The 19,634-nt window shown below is 62.9% G+C and overlaps 5 non-coding genes across 5 annotated transcripts; all 5 read left to right on the top strand.

Annotated features, from left to right (window-relative positions):
* The first annotated feature begins 18 nt into the window (after positions 1-18).
* LOC142867753 (5S ribosomal RNA) lies at positions 19-137 on the top strand. The gene has a single exon (XR_012917110.1). It is a non-coding gene; the product is annotated as a 5S ribosomal RNA (ribosomal RNA).
* A 3,788-nt stretch (positions 138-3,925) lies between these two features.
* On the top strand, positions 3,926-4,044 carry LOC142867752 (5S ribosomal RNA). Its single transcript, XR_012917109.1, has one exon. It is a non-coding gene; the product is annotated as a 5S ribosomal RNA (ribosomal RNA).
* Positions 4,045-7,875: 3,831 nt separating this feature from the next.
* LOC142867856 (5S ribosomal RNA) lies at positions 7,876-7,994 on the top strand. Its single transcript, XR_012917188.1, has one exon. It is a non-coding gene; the product is annotated as a 5S ribosomal RNA (ribosomal RNA).
* Positions 7,995-11,777: 3,783 nt separating this feature from the next.
* On the top strand, positions 11,778-11,896 carry LOC142867855 (5S ribosomal RNA). The gene has a single exon (XR_012917187.1). It is a non-coding gene; the product is annotated as a 5S ribosomal RNA (ribosomal RNA).
* Positions 11,897-15,684: 3,788 nt separating this feature from the next.
* LOC142867854 (5S ribosomal RNA) lies at positions 15,685-15,803 on the top strand. Its single transcript, XR_012917186.1, has one exon. It is a non-coding gene; the product is annotated as a 5S ribosomal RNA (ribosomal RNA).
* Positions 15,804-19,634: the final 3,831 nt, after the last annotated feature.

The raw sequence follows: 19,634 nt of genomic DNA, 5'->3' as shown, positions 1-19,634 counted from the left end.
GCGCCCTCCGCCGCCGCCGTCTAGGGCCACACCACCCTGAACGCCCCCGATCTCGTCTGGTCTCGGAAGCTAAGCGGGGTCGGGCCTGGTTAGTACTTGGATGGGAGACCGCCTGGGAATACCGGGTGCCACAGGCTGCTGCTTTTTTTTTTTTTTTTTTTTTTTTTGCCTCTTGTTCTGTCCCCTTTCTGGGAGCGCGGCGGCGGCCCGGGGTGGGGGTCACCCCCACCCTCAGCGCCCGCCCGCGGTGCCTGGCGCCCCAGCCCGCACCGTGGGGCCTCCTCTTGTCCCAAGCCGCGACACCGCCGCCACGCGGCAGCATGCGTGGCATCTGGACTGTCAGGTCTCAGACCAAAGGTCTGCTCTGTGGGAACCGACACGCTGGAGGAAACCTTGAGAGTCTGAGAGGGGAGGGAGTTCCAGAAGAAGGCCAGGATGTCATTTTGAGGGAGTATGTGACCAGAACTCGTCCCGTTGCTTTTGGGGTTCTATGGGCTACACGCAGGAATCTTTGGTGGTGGCACCTGATGTTGGGGGATCCGGAGTCACACCCAGACCTGCTCCACAGGCCTCCTTTTACTTTTCTCTTCGGATTCATGATTTTTAAAAAGTGTCTCTTACCTCTATGATTGCATTTTCTTTTCTCTCTCTTTTCAAGCAGATGATGGGAGTACAAGTATTCAGGTGACATGTGTTGCCCGTGCCCCCCTCCCCCCTGTGTTCTTTTTTTTTTTTTTTTTTTTTTTTTTGAGACAGAGTCTCGTTTTGCTGCCCAGGCTAGAGTGAGTGCCATGGCGTCAGCCTAGCTCACGGCAACCTCAATCTCCGGGCTCAAGCAATCCTGCTGCCTCAGCCTCCCGAGTAGTTGGGACTACAGGCATGCACCACCACGCCCGGCTGTGTTTTTCTATATATATTAGTTGGCCAATTAATTTCTTTCTATTTTTAGTAGAGACGGGGGTCTCGCTCTTGCTCAGGCTGGTTTCGAACTCCTGACCTGGAGCAATCCGCCCGCCTCGGCCTCCCAGAGAGCTAGGATTACAGGCGTGAGCCACCGCGCCCGGCCCCCCCTGTGTTCTTATTCATATACCTCTCATGTTGTTGCAGCGTATTGTGGGGGTACCAATGTTAAGGTCGGGTGCCTTGCCCTCTCCAAGCCTCCCCCCTCGGGTCAGAGCTTCAAGTGCGCCCATCCCCCAGTCGGTGCGCACCCACCCCATGCCTAATGGATGTGTATGCCCCTCCCCTCCCCCCACCCGCCCGACACCCACCCGATGAAGGTGATTCCTCTCTGTCCACTTAGGCGTCCATCCGTTCGTACCAATTTGCTGGTGAGCGCGCTCACGTGGTGCTCGTGTGTCCATTCTTGGGATACCTGGCTTACTGGAACGGGTTCCAGCTCTGGCCAGGAGAACACGAGAGGCGCCCTCTCACCGCTGCTCCTCACAGCCGAATGGCACTCCGTGGTGTCCACGCGCCACATTTTATTAATGCACTCCTGGATGGATGGGCACTCGGGTCGCTTCCACGTCTTTGCGATTGTGAATTGTGCCCTAACTGTCACCCTAACCCTTACCCAGCCCGTCTCCTCTGCCCCTGCCTGACGCGCTCCTCCCCGGCCAGGCCCGTCACTGTCCTGGGCCCCCGCCTGACCGGCTCCTCCCCGCCCGGCCTGTCACCGTCCTCTGCCCCTGCCTGACATGCTCCTTCCCGCCCGGCCTCTCACCGTCCTCGGCCCCTGCCTGACCGGCTCCTCCGTCGCCTGGGCCTTCCAAGGGCTTGGTGTGGACGCTGCTTCCAGGAAGCCCTCCAGAAACCCGGCAGCAGGGTGGCCGCAGCAGTCTCCAGCAGCCGTCCCTAAGTCGCGTGAGTGCGGGGGACGTGCCCCCGCTGTGCCGCGGGGGCCCAGCCTGGTGTCTTCCCTGAGGCCCTGCGGCTGCCGGCTGGGCTGCCGCTCCCCGCAAGGGGAGAGCCGCGGAGGTGGGGACCGCCTCCTGATGGGGACGTACACGCAGCTCTCCAAGTCGGATTCCGGGGCTCTCTGTCCTGCCCGAAGGCCCAGCCGGCCTGCGGGTCCTTAGAGTGGCAAAAACCTCCGAAAACTGAGACTGAGGGTCCGGTGGGTGTCTGCACTTTTGTGCTGGGCACCCCAGGGAGGCCCGGGGGCTGGCTGGACAACGTGGTCTGCTGGGCTGGGGGGTTGGAGGAGCAACTGATGCCCTTTGCACTTTGGGTAGCAAGAGTCTGAGGTGTCTCTGAGCCCTGTGCCCTGTGGGGGGGGGCGGGGGGGAGGAGGAGGAGGAGGAGGAGGAGGAGGTGGGAAGGGCCGGGGCCTGCAGTCCTGTTCCCGGGGTGGCACGGCAAGTGGCTTCTTCCACAGGCTGCTTGGCCTGGGCTCCCTGCACCTGGGCCTTTGGAGGACCGGCCCTGTGCTTGCCAACACTTCCTGCAGGGACCCAGAGCTGGGAGGTGGCATCTCTCAGCCCTGGGTCGGGCAGAGCCCCAGCGGGCCATGCCCACAACCTCTCTCAGCACCGGTCCCCCAGAAGGCTCCTTTGGGACCAGGATTCTCTTGCGGTGACTCTTTAAGGTCTGGCCCCTGGATGGAGGGGCACCAGGAGTAGAGGAGCAGGAAGGGGAAGGGGGTGGCCATGCGAGGGGACACTTTGAGGCCAAGTCCCAGCTTCAGCCTGATCCTCCTGGGAACCCCGCTCTGAGACAAGGAGCCGGGCTTCCCATTCCCACAGCAGCCAGTCGTGGGCTGAGGACACCTGGGGCGTTGGGAACTCCCTGGCTTCTCCTTGGTTTAACATCTGGAGCTGCTTGTGAATCGCGCCGCCACACACACCCGAGCGCAGGTGTCTTCCGCACAGACTGCGGGCCTCGCTCTTCTGAATGCCGCTAGCTCGCCACCCACCCACGGGTGAACCCGGTCAGGGTGCTTTCTCTAAGGGGCAGACTCTTTTCCGGGCGGGCTACCGGTGTCTCTGTTTGCTCGTTTCTTTCTTCCATTTCGGGAAAGTCTTCCTTGCTGGGTGTGGAAATCTCCTATGCCTTCCCTCGCCTATTCTGTCAGCTTTAAAATTCTCTTTCAGTTGCCACCCTCACAGATGGATTAGGAAACTCTTTCCGGTGCACTCATTAGTGAAATGACCTCCAGGAAGCTGGAATCCAATATCTAATGGCCGATTTTTAGCGAGTCCACACGCCAGGGTGGTCGGGGTCCAATGCAGCCCCGGCCAGGCCCAGGCCCCTTGGACTGGGCCACAGGAGGACACGGAGGAGGGTCCCGGCCCCCACGAAGCGGTGCCGGCAGTTCTCCACGGGCTTGGGCGTTTTCCAGAGGTAGGAGATGGAGGGGACTGATTTCTTCAGCGCCCCCCAAACCAGGCCACCCCACCCCACCCATGGGACACATCCCCAGAGAGAGACGCCCCATACACTGGCTGTGCCCCAGCCCTGGCCCGGGGGAATAGGCGGCAGCCCACCCACAGGGCGAGGGGGGGGGCGCAGCTGAAAGGGGTTGTGGGGGAGGGCGGCCCCTGGCTGGGGTCAAAGGGCGAGCGTCCCGCGCGTGCGCAGTCAGCGGCAGGCAGCGACGCGCTGGGGGTGGGCAGCGGGTAGGTGAAGGAGGCCGGGCGAGGAGACGAGGGGGGCTGGGAGGGCTCCACCTTGGCGAGTCCAGCCGTGGAGGCGCATCTTGTGTGAGTGTGAGTGAGTGTGAGTGTGTGTGTGTGTGTATAGAGAGACAGCCCCCCGCCCCGCCCCGCCCCGCCCATCACCCCCGTCCCTGGGAGCCCGCGGGACCCGGCCGGCGAACTCAACCGGCCCGGCCCGGCGCGGGGCCTGGGGCGGGAGGCGGCGGCGGGGAAGCCCAGAGAGGCTCGGCTTCTTGAGCGGGGCAGGGGCGCCCTCCGCCGCCGCCGTCTAGGGCCACACCACCCTGAACGCCCCCGATCTCGTCTGGTCTCGGAAGCTAAGCGGGGTCGGGCCTGGTTAGTACTTGGATGGGAGACCGCCTGGGAATACCGGGTGCCACAGGCTGCTGCTTTTTTTTTTTTTTTTTTTTTTTTTGCCTCTTGTTCTGTCCCCTTTCTGGGAGCGCGGCGGCGGCCCGGGGTGGGGGTCACCCCCACCCTCAGCGCCCGCCCGCGGTGCCTGGCGCCCCAGCCCGCACCGTGGGGCCTCCTCTTGTCCCAAGCCGCGACACCGCCGCCACGCGGCAGCATGCGTGGCATCTGGACTGTCAGGTCTCAGACCAAAGGTCTGCTCTGTGGGAACCGACACGCTGGAGGAAACCTTGAGAGTCTGAGAGGGGAGGGAGTTCCAGAAGAAGGCCAGGATGTCATTTTGAGGGAGTATGTGACCAGAACTCGTCCCGTTGCTTTTGGGGTTCTATGGGCTACACGCAGGAATCTTTGGTGGTGGCACCTGATGTTGGGGGATCCGGAGTCACACCCAGACCTGCTCCACAGGCCTCCTTTTACTTTTCTCTTCGGATTCATGATTTTTAAAAAGTGTCTCTTACCTCTATGATTGCATTTTCTTTTCTCTCTCTTTTCAAGCAGATGATGGGAGTACAAGTATTCAGGTGACATGTGTTGCCCGTGCCCCCCTCCCCCCTGTGTTCTTTTTTTTTTTTTTTTTTTTTTTTTTGAGACAGAGTCTCGTTTTGCTGCCCAGGCTAGAGTGAGTGCCATGGCGTCAGCCTAGCTCACGGCAACCTCAATCTCCGGGCTCAAGCAATCCTGCTGCCTCAGCCTCCCGAGTAGTTGGGACTACAGGCATGCACCACCACGCCCGGCTGTGTTTTTCTATATATATTAGTTGGCCAATTAATTTCTTTCTATTTTTAGTAGAGACGGGGGTCTCGCTCTTGCTCAGGCTGGTTTCGAACTCCTGACCTGGAGCAATCCGCCCGCCTCGGCCTCCCAGAGAGCTAGGATTACAGGCGTGAGCCACCGCGCCCGGCCCCCCCTGTGTTCTTATTCATATACCTCTCATGTTGTTGCAGCGTATTGTGGGGGTACCAATGTTAAGGTCGGGTGCCTTGCCCTCTCCAAGCCTCCCCCCTCGGGTCAGAGCTTCAAGTGCGCCCATCCCCCAGTCGGTGCGCACCCACCCCATGCCTAATGGATGTGTATGCCCCTCCCCTCCCCCCACCCGCCCGACACCCACCCGATGAAGGTGATTCCTCTCTGTCCACTTAGGCGTCCATCCGTTCGTACCAATTTGCTGGTGAGCGCGCTCACGTGGTGCTCGTGTGTCCATTCTTGGGATACCTGGCTTACTGGAACGGGTTCCAGCTCTGGCCAGGAGAACACGAGAGGCGCCCTCTCACCGCTGCTCCTCACAGCCGAATGGCACTCCGTGGTGTCCACGCGCCACATTTTATTAATGCACTCCTGGATGGATGGGCACTCGGGTCGCTTCCACGTCTTTGCGATTGTGAATTGTGCCCTAACTGTCACCCTAACCCTTACCCAGCCCGTCTCCTCTGCCCCTGCCTGACGCGCTCCTCCCCGGCCAGGCCCGTCACTGTCCTGGGCCCCCGCCTGACCGGCTCCTCCCCGCCCGGCCTGTCACCGTCCTCTGCCCCTGCCTGACATGCTCCTTCCCGCCCGGCCTCTCACCGTCCTCGGCCCCTGCCTGACCGGCTCCTCCGTCGCCTGGGCCTTCCAAGGGCTTGGTGTGGACGCTGCTTCCAGGAAGCCCTCCAGAAACCCGGCAGCAGGGTGGCCGCAGCAGTCTCCAGCAGCCGTCCCTAAGTCGCGTGAGTGCGGGGGACGTGCCCCCGCTGTGCCGCGGGGGCCCAGCCTGGTGTCTTCCCTGAGGCCCTGCGGCTGCCGGCTGGGCTGCCGCTCCCCGCAAGGGGAGAGCCGCGGAGGTGGGGACCGCCTCCTGATGGGGACGTACACGCAGCTCTCCAAGTCGGATTCCGGGGCTCTCTGTCCTGCCCGAAGGCCCAGCCGGCCTGCGGGTCCTTAGAGTGGCAAAAACCTCCGAAAACTGAGACTGAGGGTCCGGTGGGTGTCTGCACTTTTGTGCTGGGCACCCCAGGGAGGCCCGGGGGCTGGCTGGACAACGTGGTCTGCTGGGCGGGGGGGTTGGAGGAGCAACTGATGCCCTTTGCACTTTGGGTAGCAAGAGTCTGAGGTGTCTCTGAGCCCTGTGCCCTGTGGGGGGGGGCGGGGGGGAGGAGGAGGAGGAGGAGGAGGAGGTGGGAAGGGCCGGGGCCTGCAGTCCTGTTCCCGGGGTGGCACGGCAAGTGGCTTCTTCCACAGGCTGCTTGGCCTGGGCTCCCTGCACCTGGGCCTTTGGAGGACCGGCCCTGTGCTTGCCAACACTTCCTGCAGGGACCCAGAGCTGGGAGGTGGCATCTCTCAGCCCTGGGTCGGGCAGAGCCCCAGCGGGCCATGCCCACAACCTCTCTCAGCACCGGTCCCCCAGAAGGCTCCTTTGGGACCAGGATTCTCTTGCGGTGACTCTTTAAGGTCTGGCCCCTGGATGGAGGGGCACCAGGAGTAGAGGAGCAGGAAGGGGAAGGGGGTGGCCATGCGAGGGGACACTTTGAGGCCAAGTCCCAGCTTCAGCCTGATCCTCCTGGGAACCCCGCTCTGAGACAAGGAGCCGGGCTTCCCATTCCCACAGCAGCCAGTCGTGGGCTGAGGACACCTGGGGCGTTGGGAACTCCCTGGCTTCTCCTTGGTTTAACATCTGGAGCTGCTTGTGAATCGCGCCGCCACACACACCCGAGCGCAGGTGTCTTCCGCACAGACTGCGGGCCGCCACACACACCCGAGCGCAGGTGTCTTCCGCACAGACTGCGGGCCTCGCTCTTCTGAATGCCGCTAGCTCGCCACCCACCCACGGGTGAACCCGGTCAGGGTGCTTTCTCTAAGGGGCAGACTCTTTTCCGGGCGGGCTACCGGTGTCTCTGTTTGCTCGTTTCTTTCTTCCATTTCGGGAAAGTCTTCCTTGCTGGGTGTGGAAATCTCCTATGCCTTCCCTCGCCTATTCTGTCAGCTTTAAAATTCTCTTTCAGTTGCCACCCTCACAGATGGATTAGGAAACTCTTTCCGGTGCACTCATTAGTGAAATGACCTCCAGGAAGCTGGAATCCAATATCTAATGGCCGATTTTTAGCGAGTCCACACGCCAGGGTGGTCGGGGTCCAATGCAGCCCCGGCCAGGCCCAGGCCCCTTGGACTGGGCCACAGGAGGACACGGAGGAGGGTCCCGGCCCCCACGAAGCGGTGCCGGCAGTTCTCCACGGGCTTGGGCGTTTTCCAGAGGTAGGAGATGGAGGGGACTGATTTCTTCAGCGCCCCCCAAACCAGGCCACCCCACCCCACCCATGGGACACATCCCCAGAGAGAGACGCCCCATACACTGGCTGTGCCCCAGCCCTGGCCCGGGGGAATAGGCGGCAGCCCACCCACAGGGCGAGGGGGGAGGCGCAGCTGAAAGGGGTTGTGGGGGAGGGCGGCCCCTGGCTGGGGTCAAAGGGCGAGCGTCCCGCGCGTGCGCAGTCAGCGGCAGGCAGCGACGCGCTGGGGGTGGGCAGCGGGTAGGTGAAGGAGGCCGGGCGAGGAGACGAGGGGGGCTGGGAGGGCTCCACCTTGGCGAGTCCAGCCGTGGAGGCGCATCTTGTGTGAGTGTGAGTGAGTGTGAGTGTGTGTGTGTGTGTATAGAGAGACAGCCCCCCGCCCCGCCCCGCCCCGCCCATCACCCCCGTCCCTGGGAGCCCGCGGGACCCGGCCGGCGAACTCAACCGGCCCGGCCCGGCGCGGGGCCTGGGGCGGGAGGCGGCGGCGGGGAAGCCCAGAGAGGCTCGGCTTCTTGAGCGGGGCAGGGGCGCCCTCCGCCGCCGCCGTCTAGGGCCACACCACCCTGAACGCCCCCGATCTCGTCTGGTCTCGGAAGCTAAGCGGGGTCGGGCCTGGTTAGTACTTGGATGGGAGACCGCCTGGGAATACCGGGTGCCACAGGCTGCTGCTTTTTTTTTTTTTTTTTTTTTTTGCCTCTTGTTCTGTCCCCTTTCTGGGAGCGCGGCGGCGGCCCGGGGTGGGGGTCACCCCCACCCTCAGCGCCCGCCCGCGGTGCCTGGCGCCCCAGCCCGCACCGTGGGGCCTCCTCTTGTCCCAAGCTGCGACACCGCCGCCACGCGGCAGCATGCGTGGCATCTGGACTGTCAGGTCTCAGACCAAAGGTCTGCTCTGTGGGAACCGACACGCTGGAGGAAACCTTGAGAGTCTGAGAGGGGAGGGAGTTCCAGAAGAAGGCCAGGATGTCATTTTGAGGGAGTATGTGACCAGAACTCGTCCCGTTGCTTTTGGGGTTCTATGGGCTACACGCAGGAATCTTTGGTGGTGGCACCTGATGTTGGGGGATCCGGAGTCACACCCAGACCTGCTCCACAGGCCTCCTTTTACTTTTCTCTTCGGATTCATGATTTTTAAAAAGTGTCTCTTACCTCTATGATTGCATTTTCTTTTCTCTCTCTTTTCAAGCAGATGATGGGAGTACAAGTATTCAGGTGACATGTGTTGCCCGTGCCCCCCTCCCCCCTGTGTTCTTTTTTTTTTTTTTTTTTTTTTTTTTGAGACAGAGTCTCGTTTTGCTGCCCAGGCTAGAGTGAGTGCCATGGCGTCAGCCTAGCTCACGGCAACCTCAATCTCCGGGCTCAAGCAATCCTGCTGCCTCAGCCTCCCGAGTAGTTGGGACTACAGGCATGCACCACCACGCCCGGCTGTGTTTTTCTATATATATTAGTTGGCCAATTAATTTCTTTCTATTTTTAGTAGAGATGGGGGTCTCGCTCTTGCTCAGGCTGGTTTCGAACTCCTGACCTGGAGCAATCCGCCCGCCTCGGCCTCCCAGAGAGCTAGGATTACAGGCGTGAGCCACCGCGCCCGGCCCCCCCTGTGTTCTTATTCATATACCTCTCATGTTGTTGCAGCGTATTGTGGGGGTACCAATGTTAAGGTCGGGTGCCTTGCCCTCTCCAAGCCTCCCCCCTCGGGTCAGAGCTTCAAGTGCGCCCATCCCCCAGTCGGTGCGCACCCACCCCATGCCTAATGGATGTGTATGCCCCTCCCCTCCCCCCACCCGCCCGACACCCACCCGATGAAGGTGATTCCTCTCTGTCCACTTAGGCGTCCATCCGTTCGTACCAATTTGCTGGTGAGCGCGCTCACGTGGTGCTCGTGTGTCCATTCTTGGGATACCTGGCTTACTGGAACGGGTTCCAGCTCTGGCCAGGAGAACACGAGAGGCGCCCTCTCACCGCTGCTCCTCACAGCCGAATGGCACTCCGTGGTGTCCACGCGCCACATTTTATTAATGCACTCCTGGATGGATGGGCACTCGGGTCGCTTCCACGTCTTTGCGATTGTGAATTGTGCCCTAACTGTCACCCTAACCCTTACCCAGCCCGTCTCCTCTGCCCCTGCCTGACGCGCTCCTCCCCGGCCAGGCCCGTCACTGTCCTGGGCCCCCGCCTGACCGGCTCCTCCCCGCCCGGCCTGTCACCGTCCTCTGCCCCTGCCTGACATGCTCCTTCCCGCCCGGCCTCTCACCGTCCTCGGCCCCTGCCTGACCGGCTCCTCCGTCGCCTGGGCCTTCCAAGGGCTTGGTGTGGACGCTGCTTCCAGGAAGCCCTCCAGAAACCCGGCAGCAGGGTGGCCGCAGCAGTCTCCAGCAGCCGTCCCTAAGTCGCGTGAGTGCGGGGGACGTGCCCCCGCTGTGCCGCGGGGGCCCAGCCTGGTGTCTTCCCTGAGGCCCTGCGGCTGCCGGCTGGGCTGCCGCTCCCCGCAAGGGGAGAGCCGCGGAGGTGGGGACCGCCTCCTGATGGGGACGTACACGCAGCTCTCCAAGTCGGATTCCGGGGCTCTCTGTCCTGCCCGAAGGCCCAGCCGGCCTGCGGGTCCTTAGAGTGGCAAAAACCTCCGAAAACTGAGACTGAGGGTCCGGTGGGTGTCTGCACTTTTGTGCTGGGCACCCCAGGGAGGCCCGGGGGCTGGCTGGACAACGTGGTCTGCTGGGCGGGGGGGTTGGAGGAGCAACTGATGCCCTTTGCACTTTGGGTAGCAAGAGTCTGAGGTGTCTCTGAGCCCTGTGCCCTGTGGGGGGGGGCGGGGGGGAGGAGGAGGAGGAGGAGGAGGAGGTGGGAAGGGCCGGGGCCTGCAGTCCTGTTCCCGGGGTGGCACGGCAAGTGGCTTCTTCTACAGGCTGCTTGGCCTGGGCTCCCTGCACCTGGGCCTTTGGAGGACCGGCCCTGTGCTTGCCAACACTTCCTGCAGGGACCCAGAGCTGGGAGGTGGCATCTCTCAGCCCTGGGTCGGGCAGAGCCCCAGCGGGCCATGCCCACAACCTCTCTCAGCACCGGTCCCCCAGAAGGCTCCTTTGGGACCAGGATTCTCTTGCGGTGACTCTTTAAGGTCTGGCCCCTGGATGGAGGGGCACCAGGAGTAGAGGAGCAGGAAGGGGAAGGGGGTGGCCATGCGAGGGGACACTTTGAGGCCAAGTCCCAGCTTCAGCCTGATCCTCCTGGGAACCCCGCTCTGAGACAAGGAGCCGGGCTTCCCATTCCCACAGCAGCCAGTCGTGGGCTGAGGACACCTGGGGCGTTGGGAACTCCCTGGCTTCTCCTTGGTTTAACATCTGGAGCTGCTTGTGAATCGCGCCGCCACACACACCCGAGCGCAGGTGTCTTCCGCACAGACTGCGGGCCTCGCTCTTCTGAATGCCGCTAGCTCGCCACCCACCCACGGGTGAACCCGGTCAGGGTGCTTTCTCTAAGGGGCAGACTCTTTTCCGGGCGGGCTACCGGTGTCTCTGTTTGCTCGTTTCTTTCTTCCATTTCGGGAAAGTCTTCCTTGCTGGGTGTGGAAATCTCCTATGCCTTCCCTCGCCTATTCTGTCAGCTTTAAAATTCTCTTTCAGTTGCCACCCTCACAGATGGATTAGGAAACTCTTTCCGGTGCACTCATTAGTGAAATGACCTCCAGGAAGCTGGAATCCAATATCTAATGGCCGATTTTTAGCGAGTCCACACGCCAGGGTGGTCGGGGTCCAATGCAGCCCCGGCCAGGCCCAGGCCCCTTGGACTGGGCCACAGGAGGACACGGAGGAGGGTCCCGGCCCCCACGAAGCGGTGCCGGCAGTTCTCCACGGGCTTGGGCGTTTTCCAGAGGTAGGAGATGGAGGGGACTGATTTCTTCAGCGCCCCCCAAACCAGGCCACCCCACCCCACCCATGGGACACATCCCCAGAGAGAGACGCCCCATACACTGGCTGTGCCCCAGCCCTGGCCCGGGGGAATAGGCGGCAGCCCACCCACAGGGCGAGGGGGGGGGCGCAGCTGAAAGGGGTTGTGGGGGAGGGCGGCCCCTGGCTGGGGTCAAAGGGCGAGCGTCCCGCGCGTGCGCAGTCAGCGGCAGGCAGCGACGCGCTGGGGGTGGGCAGCGGGTAGGTGAAGGAGGCCGGGCGAGGAGACGAGGGGGGCTGGGAGGGCTCCACCTTGGCGAGTCCAGCCGTGGAGGCGCATCTTGTGTGAGTGTGAGTGAGTGTGAGTGTGTGTGTGTGTGTATAGAGAGACAGCCCCCCGCCCCGCCCCGCCCCGCCCATCACCCCCGTCCCTGGGAGCCCGCGGGACCCGGCCGGCGAACTCAACCGGCCCGGCCCGGCGCGGGGCCTGGGGCGGGAGGCGGCGGCGGGGAAGCCCAGAGAGGCTCGGCTTCTTGAGCGGGGCAGGGGCGCCCTCCGCCGCCGCCGTCTAGGGCCACACCACCCTGAACGCCCCCGATCTCGTCTGGTCTCGGAAGCTAAGCGGGGTCGGGCCTGGTTAGTACTTGGATGGGAGACCGCCTGGGAATACCGGGTGCCACAGGCTGCTGCTTTTTTTTTTTTTTTTTTTTTTTTTGCCTCTTGTTCTGTCCCCTTTCTGGGAGCGCGGCGGCGGCCCGGGGTGGGGGTCACCCCCACCCTCAGCGCCCGCCCGCGGTGCCTGGCGCCCCAGCCCGCACCGTGGGGCCTCCTCTTGTCCCAAGCCGCGACACCGCCGCCACGCGGCAGCATGCGTGGCATCTGGACTGTCAGGTCTCAGACCAAAGGTCTGCTCTGTGGGAACCGACACGCTGGAGGAAACCTTGAGAGTCTGAGAGGGGAGGGAGTTCCAGAAGAAGGCCAGGATGTCATTTTGAGGGAGTATGTGACCAGAACTCGTCCCGTTGCTTTTGGGGTTCTATGGGCTACACGCAGGAATCTTTGGTGGTGGCACCTGATGTTGGGGGATCCGGAGTCACACCCAGACCTGCTCCACAGGCCTCCTTTTACTTTTCTCTTCGGATTCATGATTTTTAAAAAGTGTCTCTTACCTCTATGATTGCATTTTCTTTTCTCTCTCTTTTCAAGCAGATGATGGGAGTACAAGTATTCAGGTGACATGTGTTGCCCGTGCCCCCCTCCCCCCTGTGTTCTTTTTTTTTTTTTTTTTTTTTTTTTTGAGACAGAGTCTCGTTTTGCTGCCCAGGCTAGAGTGAGTGCCATGGCGTCAGCCTAGCTCACGGCAACCTCAATCTCCGGGCTCAAGCAATCCTGCTGCCTCAGCCTCCCGAGTAGTTGGGACTACAGGCATGCACCACCACGCCCGGCTGTGTTTTTCTATATATATTAGTTGGCCAATTAATTTCTTTCTATTTTTAGTAGAGACGGGGGTCTCGCTCTTGCTCAGGCTGGTTTCGAACTCCTGACCTGGAGCAATCCGCCCGCCTCGGCCTCCCAGAGAGCTAGGATTACAGGCGTGAGCCACCGCGCCCGGCCCCCCCTGTGTTCTTATTCATATACCTCTCATGTTGTTGCAGCGTATTGTGGGGGTACCAATGTTAAGGTCGGGTGCCTTGCCCTCTCCAAGCCTCCCCCCTCGGGTCAGAGCTTCAAGTGCGCCCATCCCCCAGTCGGTGCGCACCCACCCCATGCCTAATGGATGTGTATGCCCCTCCCCTCCCCCCACCCGCCCGACACCCACCCGATGAAGGTGATTCCTCTCTGTCCACTTAGGCGTCCATCCGTTCGTACCAATTTGCTGGTGAGCGCGCTCACGTGGTGCTCGTGTGTCCATTCTTGGGATACCTGGCTTACTGGAACGGGTTCCAGCTCTGGCCAGGAGAACACGAGAGGCGCCCTCTCACCGCTGCTCCTCACAGCCGAATGGCACTCCGTGGTGTCCACGCGCCACATTTTATTAATGCACTCCTGGATGGATGGGCACTCGGGTCGCTTCCACGTCTTTGCGATTGTGAATTGTGCCCTAACTGTCACCCTAACCCTTACCCAGCCCGTCTCCTCTGCCCCTGCCTGACGCGCTCCTCCCCGGCCAGGCCCGTCACTGTCCTGGGCCCCCGCCTGACCGGCTCCTCCCCGCCCGGCCTGTCACCGTCCTCTGCCCCTGCCTGACATGCTCCTTCCCGCCCGGCCTCTCACCGTCCTCGGCCCCTGCCTGACCGGCTCCTCCGTCGCCTGGGCCTTCCAAGGGCTTGGTGTGGACGCTGCTTCCAGGAAGCCCTCCAGAAACCCGGCAGCAGGGTGGCCGCAGCAGTCTCCAGCAGCCGTCCCTAAGTCGCGTGAGTGCGGGGGACGTGCCCCCGCTGTGCCGCGGGGGCCCAGCCTGGTGTCTTCCCTGAGGCCCTGCGGCTGCCGGCTGGGCTGCCGCTCCCCGCAAGGGGAGAGCCGCGGAGGTGGGGACCGCCTCCTGATGGGGACGTACACGCAGCTCTCCAAGTCGGATTCCGGGGCTCTCTGTCCTGCCCGAAGGCCCAGCCGGCCTGCGGGTCCTTAGAGTGGCAAAAACCTCCGAAAACTGAGACTGAGGGTCCGGTGGGTGTCTGCACTTTTGTGCTGGGCACCCCAGGGAGGCCCGGGGGCTGGCTGGACAACGTGGTCTGCTGGGCTGGGGGGTTGGAGGAGCAACTGATGCCCTTTGCACTTTGGGTAGCAAGAGTCTGAGGTGTCTCTGAGCCCTGTGCCCTGTGGGGGGGGGCGGGGGGGAGGAGGAGGAGGAGGAGGAGGAGGAGGTGGGAAGGGCCGGGGCCTGCAGTCCTGTTCCCGGGGTGGCACGGCAAGTGGCTTCTTCCACAGGCTGCTTGGCCTGGGCTCCCTGCACCTGGGCCTTTGGAGGACCGGCCCTGTGCTTGCCAACACTTCCTGCAGGGACCCAGAGCTGGGAGGTGGCATCTCTCAGCCCTGGGTCGGGCAGAGCCCCAGCGGGCCATGCCCACAACCTCTCTCAGCACCGGTCCCCCAGAAGGCTCCTTTGGGACCAGGATTCTCTTGCGGTGACTCTTTAAGGTCTGGCCCCTGGATGGAGGGGCACCAGGAGTAGAGGAGCAGGAAGGGGAAGGGGGTGGCCATGCGAGGGGACACTTTGAGGCCAAGTCCCAGCTTCAGCCTGATCCTCCTGGGAACCCCGCTCTGAGACAAGGAGCCGGGCTTCCCATTCCCACAGCAGCCAGTCGTGGGCTGAGGACACCTGGGGCGTTGGGAACTCCCTGGCTTCTCCTTGGTTTAACATCTGGAGCTGCTTGTGAATCGCGCCGCCACACACACCCGAGCGCAGGTGTCTTCCGCACAGACTGCGGGCCTCGCTCTTCTGAATGCCGCTAGCTCGCCACCCACCCACGGGTGAACCCGGTCAGGGTGCTTTCTCTAAGGGGCAGACTCTTTTCCGGGCGGGCTACCGGTGTCTCTGTTTGCTCGTTTCTTTCTTCCATTTCGGGAAAGTCTTCCTTGCTGGGTGTGGAAATCTCCTATGCCTTCCCTCGCCTATTCTGTCAGCTTTAAAATTCTCTTTCAGTTGCCACCCTCACAGATGGATTAGGAAACTCTTTCCGGTGCACTCATTAGTGAAATGACCTCCAGGAAGCTGGAATCCAATATCTAATGGCCGATTTTTAGCGAGTCCACACGCCAGGGTGGTCGGGGTCCAATGCAGCCCCGGCCAGGCCCAGGCCCCTTGGACTGGGCCACAGGAGGACACGGAGGAGGGTCCCGGCCCCCACGAAGCGGTGCCGGCAGTTCTCCACGGGCTTGGGCGTTTTCCAGAGGTAGGAGATGGAGGGGACTGATTTCTTCAGCGCCCCCCAAACCAGGCCACCCCACCCCACCCATGGGACACATCCCCAGAGAGAGACGCCCCATACACTGGCTGTGCCCCAGCCCTGGCCCGGGGGAATAGGCGGCAGCCCACCCACAGGGCGAGGGGGGGGGCGCAGCTGAAAGGGGTTGTGGGGGAGGGCGGCCCCTGGCTGGGGTCAAAGGGCGAGCGTCCCGCGCGTGCGCAGTCAGCGGCAGGCAGCGACGCGCTGGGGGTGGGCAGCGGGTAGGTGAAGGAGGCCGGGCGAGGAGACGAGGGGGGCTGGGAGGGCTCCACCTTGGCGAGTCCAGCCGTGGAGGCGCATCTTGTGTGAGTGTGAGTGAGTGTGAGTGTGTGTGTGTGTGTATAGAGAGACAGCCCCCCGCCCCGCCCCGCCCCGCCCATCACCCCCGTCCCTGGGAGCCCGCGGGACCCGGCCGGCGAACTCAACCGGCCCGGCCCGGCGCGGGGCCTGGGGCGGGAGGCGGCGGCGGGGAAGCCCAGAGAGGCTCGGCTTCTTGAGCGGGGCAGGGGCGCCCTCCGCCGCCGCCGTCTAGGGCCACACCACCCTGAACGCCCCCGATCTCGTCTGGTCTCGGAAGCTAAGCGGGGTCGGGCCTGGTTAGTACTTGGATGGGAGACCGCCTGGGAATACCGGGTGCCACAGGCTGCTGCTTTTTTTTTTTTTTTTTTTTTTTTTGCCTCTTGTTCTGTCCCCTTTCTGGGAGCGCGGCGGCGGCCCGGGGTGGGGGTCACCCCCACCCTCAGCGCCCGCCCGCGGTGCCTGGCGCCCCAGCCCGCACCGTGGGGCCTCCTCTTGTCCCAAGCCGCGACACCGCCGCCACGCGGCAGCATGCGTGGCATCTGGACTGTCAGGTCTCAGACCAAAGGTCTGCTCTGTGGGAACCGACACGCTGGAGGAAACCTTGAGAGTCTGAGAGGGGAGGGAGTTCCAGAAGAAGGCCAGGATGTCATTTTGAGGGAGTATGTGACCAGAACTCGTCCCGTTGCTTTTGGGGTTCTATGGGCTACACGCAGGAATCTTTGGTGGTGGCACCTGATGTTGGGGGATCCGGAGTCACACCCAGACCTGCTCCACAGGCCTCCTTTTACTTTTCTCTTCGGATTCATGATTTTTAAAAAGTGTCTCTTACCTCTATGATTGCATTTTCTTTTCTCTCTCTTTTCAAGCAGATGATGGGAGTACAAGTATTCAGGTGACATGTGTTGCCCGTGCCCCCCTCCCCCCTGTGTTCTTTTTTTTTTTTTTTTTTTTTTTTTTGAGACAGAGTCTCGTTTTGCTGCCCAGGCTAGAGTGAGTGCCATGGCGTCAGCCTAGCTCACGGCAACCTCAATCTCCGGGCTCAAGCAATCCTGCTGCCTCAGCCTCCCGAGTAGTTGGGACTACAGGCATGCACCACCACGCCCGGCTGTGTTTTTCTATATATATTAGTTGGCCAATTAATTTCTTTCTATTTTTAGTAGAGACGGGGGTCTCGCTCTTGCTCAGGCTGGTTTCGAACTCCTGACCTGGAGCAATCCGCCCGCCTCGGCCTCCCAGAGAGCTAGGATTACAGGCGTGAGCCACCGCGCCCGGCCCCCCCTGTGTTCTTATTCATATACCTCTCATGTTGTTGCAGCGTATTGTGGGGGTACCAATGTTAAGGTCGGGTGCCTTGCCCTCTCCAAGCCTCCCCCCTCGGGTCAGAGCTTCAAGTGCGCCCATCCCCCAGTCGGTGCGCACCCACCCCATGCCTAATGGATGTGTATGCCCCTCCCCTCCCCCCACCCGCCCGACACCCACCCGATGAAGGTGATTCCTCTCTGTCCACTTAGGCGTCCATCCGTTCGTACCAATTTGCTGGTGAGCGCGCTCACGTGGTGCTCGTGTGTCCATTCTTGGGATACCTGGCTTACTGGAACGGGTTCCAGCTCTGGCCAGGAGAACACGAGAGGCGCCCTCTCACCGCTGCTCCTCACAGCCGAATGGCACTCCGTGGTGTCCACGCGCCACATTTTATTAATGCACTCCTGGATGGATGGGCACTCGGGTCGCTTCCACGTCTTTGCGATTGTGAATTGTGCCCTAACTGTCACCCTAACCCTTACCCAGCCCGTCTCCTCTGCCCCTGCCTGACGCGCTCCTCCCCGGCCAGGCCCGTCACTGTCCTGGGCCCCCGCCTGACCGGCTCCTCCCCGCCCGGCCTGTCACCGTCCTCTGCCCCTGCCTGACATGCTCCTTCCCGCCCGGCCTCTCACCGTCCTCGGCCCCTGCCTGACCGGCTCCTCCGTCGCCTGGGCCTTCCAAGGGCTTGGTGTGGACGCTGCTTCCAGGAAGCCCTCCAGAAACCCGGCAGCAGGGTGGCCGCAGCAGTCTCCAGCAGCCGTCCCTAAGTCGCGTGAGTGCGGGGGACGTGCCCCCGCTGTGCCGCGGGGGCCCAGCCTGGTGTCTTCCCTGAGGCCCTGCGGCTGCCGGCTGGGCTGCCGCTCCCCGCAAGGGGAGAGCCGCGGAGGTGGGGACCGCCTCCTGATGGGGACGTACACGCAGCTCTCCAAGTCGGATTCCGGGGCTCTCTGTCCTGCCCGAAGGCCCAGCCGGCCTGCGGGTCCTTAGAGTGGCAAAAACCTCCGAAAACTGAGACTGAGGGTCCGGTGGGTGTCTGCACTTTTGTGCTGGGCACCCCAGGGAGGCCCGGGGGCTGGCTGGACAACGTGGTCTGCTGGGCGGGGGGGTTGGAGGAGCAACTGATGCCCTTTGCACTTTGGGTAGCAAGAGTCTGAGGTGTCTCTGAGCCCTGTGCCCTGTGGGGGGGGGCGGGGGGGAGGAGGAGGAGGAGGAGGAGGAGGTGGGAAGGGCCGGGGCCTGCAGTCCTGTTCCCGGGGTGGCACGGCAAGTGGCTTCTTCCACAGGCTGCTTGGCCTGGGCTCCCTGCACCTGGGCCTTTGGAGGACCGGCCCTGTGCTTGCCAACACTTCCTGCAGGGACCCAGAGCTGGGAGGTGGCATCTCTCAGCCCTGGGTCGGGCAGAGCCCCAGCGGGCCATGCCCACAACCTCTCTCAGCACCGGTCCCCCAGAAGGCTCCTTTGGGACCAGGATTCTCTTGCGGTGACTCTTTAAGGTCTGGCCCCTGGATGGAGGGGCACCAGGAGTAGAGGAGCAGGAAGGGGAAGGGGGTGGCCATGCGAGGGGACACTTTGAGGCCAAGTCCCAGCTTCAGCCTGATCCTCCTGGGAACCCCGCTCTGAGACAAGGAGCCGGGCTTCCCATTCCCACAGCAGCCAGTCGTGGGCTGAGGACACCTGGGGCGTTGGGAACTCCCTGGCTTCTCCTTGGTTTAACATCTGGAGCTGCTTGTGAATCGCGCCGCCACACACACCCGAGCGCAGGTGTCTTCCGCACAGACTGCGGGCCGCCACACACACCCGAGCGCAGGTGTCTTCCGCACAGACTGCGGGCCTCGCTCTTCTGAATGCCGCTAGCTCGCCACCCACCCACGGGTGAACCCGGTCAGGGTGCTTTCTCTAAGGGGCAGACTCTTTTCCGGGCGGGCTACCGGTGTCTCTGTTTGCTCGTTTCTTTCTTCCATTTCGGGAAAGTCTTCCTTGCTGGGTGTGGAAATCTCCTATGCCTTCCCTCGCCTATTCTGTCAGCTTTAAAATTCTCTTTCAGTTGCCACCCTCACAGATGGATTAGGAAACTCTTTCCGGTGCACTCATTAGTGAAATGACCTCCAGGAAGCTGGAATCCAATATCTAATGGCCGATTTTTAGCGAGTCCACACGCCAGGGTGGTCGGGGTCCAATGCAGCCCCGGCCAGGCCCAGGCCCCTTGGACTGGGCCACAGGAGGACACGGAGGAGGGTCCCGGCCCCCACGAAGCGGTGCCGGCAGTTCTCCACGGGCTTGGGCGTTTTCCAGAGGTAGGAGATGGAGGGGACTGATTTCTTCAGCGCCCCCCAAACCAGGCCACCCCACCCCACCCATGGGACACATCCCCAGAGAGAGACGCCCCATACACTGGCTGTGCCCCAGCCCTGGCCCGGGGGAATAGGCGGCAGCCCACCCACAGGGCGAGGGGGGAGGCGCAGCTGAAAGGGGTTGTGGGGGAGGGCGGCCCCTGGCTGGGGTCAAAGGGCGAGCGTCCCGCGCGTGCGCAGTCAGCGGCAGGCAGCGACGCGCTGGGGGTGGGCAGCGGGTAGGTGAAGGAGGCCGGGCGAGGAGACGAGGGGGGCTGGGAGGGCTCCACCTTGGCGAGTCCAGCCGTGGAGGCGCATCTTGTGTGAGTGTGAGTGAGTGTGAGTGTGTGTGTGTGTGTATAGAGAGACAGCCCCCCGCCCCGCCCCGCCCCGCCCATCACCCCCGTCCCTGGGAGCCCGCGGGACCCGGCCGGCGAACTCAACCGGCCCGGCCCGGCGCGGGGCCTGGGGCGGGAGGCGGCGGCGGGGAAGCCCAGAGAGGCTCGGCTTCTTGAGCGGGGCAGGGGCGCCCTCCGCCGCCGCC

Source organism: Microcebus murinus, unplaced genomic scaffold (assembly GCF_040939455.1).
Source record: "Microcebus murinus isolate Inina unplaced genomic scaffold, M.murinus_Inina_mat1.0 scaf020_hap2_Mmur4.0, whole genome shotgun sequence".
Classification (NCBI taxonomy): domain Eukaryota; kingdom Metazoa; phylum Chordata; class Mammalia; order Primates; family Cheirogaleidae; genus Microcebus; species Microcebus murinus.
Note: the sequence above shows the minus strand (reverse complement) of the source record. Positions and strands in the feature narration are given on the sequence as shown.